Source organism: Tupaia chinensis, unplaced genomic scaffold, assembly GCF_000334495.1.
Source record: "Tupaia chinensis unplaced genomic scaffold, TupChi_1.0 Scaffold000377_5, whole genome shotgun sequence".
Taxonomy (NCBI): Eukaryota; Metazoa; Chordata; class Mammalia; order Scandentia; family Tupaiidae; genus Tupaia; species Tupaia belangeri.
Genome location: NW_006159879.1, coordinates 596,090 through 597,984, shown reverse-complemented (window position 1 = coordinate 597,984; position 1,895 = coordinate 596,090). Strand labels below are relative to the sequence as shown.

Sequence of the window (1,895 nt, the reverse complement as noted above, 5' to 3'; positions counted from 1 at the left end):
CCGGAGGGTGGGGCCCGGAGGGCCCGTTCATGGCGGGCCGTCACAGCCGTCAACCGATGGGATGAATGATGTGATCGGGTGACAGGAGTGTGACGCTCGAGCCCCGCCTTCCCAGCCACAGGATGGGCAGTTTTGGCTCAGGGCTGTGTGTGGACCAAGCAAGGCCCTCAGCACCGCTTGCGTGCCTTGGGCTGGCCGGCTGCCCAGCAGGGCCTCGGTTTCCCTGGCACTGGTCGTCCTGGTCCGAGTCAACTGATCTCTCATTTCCGACACGTCCTCACTGCTCAGGTCCTGCCTCGCAGTTCTTTTCTTCTAATTTACCCGCAGAACGACACCTCCCATTAACTGTACGGGTCACTCGCCCCGTCCTCCCACTCAGTCCTGGGCTTTGCTGGCCCCTGCTTTGTTCTGACTTCCAAAGAGCCCAGTGTTACCTGCGCGTGTTGGAAGGTTCCGGTTTACATCCCAGGCTGCTGGTCATTTCTTTTTTTTTTCTTTTGGTAAATATGTAGATGTCTTTTATTTGTCAAGAATAAATGTCAGTTTTTTTAGAACAGTCAAGTACAAAAAATGAGTGAATTTTATATGCCTATGGCTTAAGAAAAGTTAGAAACTATCAAACATTCTGAGGGTACTGAGGCACTAAATGCAGAAATCCCCTGAATTATCTGAATGTTTGTGTTCAATATTCAGATATGCAGTTGCTTTCTTTGGATGCTGAAATATTTTAATGAAATGATTCAAGGCTATTTTCCCCCTGGAAGACAGAGTTTAAGCCAACAGATATGCAATACATTCCAATGAAATTAGTGTGACGCACTCGAGGTCAAAGAGCAAAGGGTTTCTACACCTGGTTTCTCTACCTATACTTTAAAATGGTTGTTTGGGCACAGCAATGTATCAACCCCAGGAAGGCACGGTGAAGCACAGTCTTCATGTCACAGGGCCCGAGAATCTCTCAGAGCACTACCTACTGGGTAACACAGCAACCGTTAGAAAGCTCCATAAAACTACAGGGAGGTTAGAGTGTTAGCTCACAATACATTCCAAACACAGTCAGATTCTTCCTTAAGTTTATATTAAAAAAGGCTCACCTAGACTATAAATGCAATCAGAAGCGTAACGTGAATGCGTTCTGATCTCAATGACACGGGGACTTTGCTCTTTGGCTTAATACTTAGCAAAGTCGCAGTAATTTGGCAGCAGAAAAGATTCACGCTCACTGAAAAACAGCCACTGAGAATTCCCTAGCAGTGATTACTCAGCAGTGTCATTTACATAAGGATTCTGCATAGCTCTTACTTCGCTCCAAAGTGCTCTTCCATGAATGTCAGTAACTGGCCATTTGCCAGGCACGAAATAAGTAATAAAGCAAATAAAGACAGCAAGAAAATCAAAGCACATTTCTAACTTTTTAATAACTTCTGCTTGTGATGACCTTCTGTGCCTTGGAACTTCTGGTTTACATAAAATTAGGGTTCTTGCGGTCCTTTTCCAGGTTGCTACCCGATGCCATATAGGGCTGGTTCTGGAATATCTCAGAGGTAGCTTTCTTTTTAGAGAAAGCGATGATTTCTTCTTCCAAACATTTTCTCTTCTCTTCAAGCTTCATTCTCTCTTCCTGATGAACTCTTTTAAGGTGCTCGAATTTGGCCTGCAGCTCTCTTTCAGCTTCTTTCAAAATGGCTTCTTTTTCCTTTACTCGCTGGACAAACATCTGCTTCATTTCCTCTTCCTTCCTTTGCCGTTCACCATAAAATTCATGTCTTTTGGCTTCATAAGTCTCCTGGAGACTGACCGGCTTGTTCTCGGGGCCCACGTCTGCGAAGCCCATCTCCAGCTTGCAGCGCCGGTACAGCTCCCAGTGCCTGGCGTGGGTCTGCTCCCCCAGGGCC

General features: G+C 46.3%; 1 protein-coding gene and 1 pseudogene across 1 annotated transcript in view; one reads left to right on the top strand and one right to left on the bottom strand.

Moving 5' to 3' along the window:
• DCDC2C (doublecortin domain containing 2C) overlaps positions 1–1,895 on the top strand; it is an 81,432-nt gene that overhangs the window by 38,566 nt on the left and 40,971 nt on the right. The gene's annotated exons all lie outside the window — the stretch shown is intronic.
• LOC114008737 (septin-10 pseudogene) lies at positions 1,400–1,894 on the bottom strand (annotated as a pseudogene).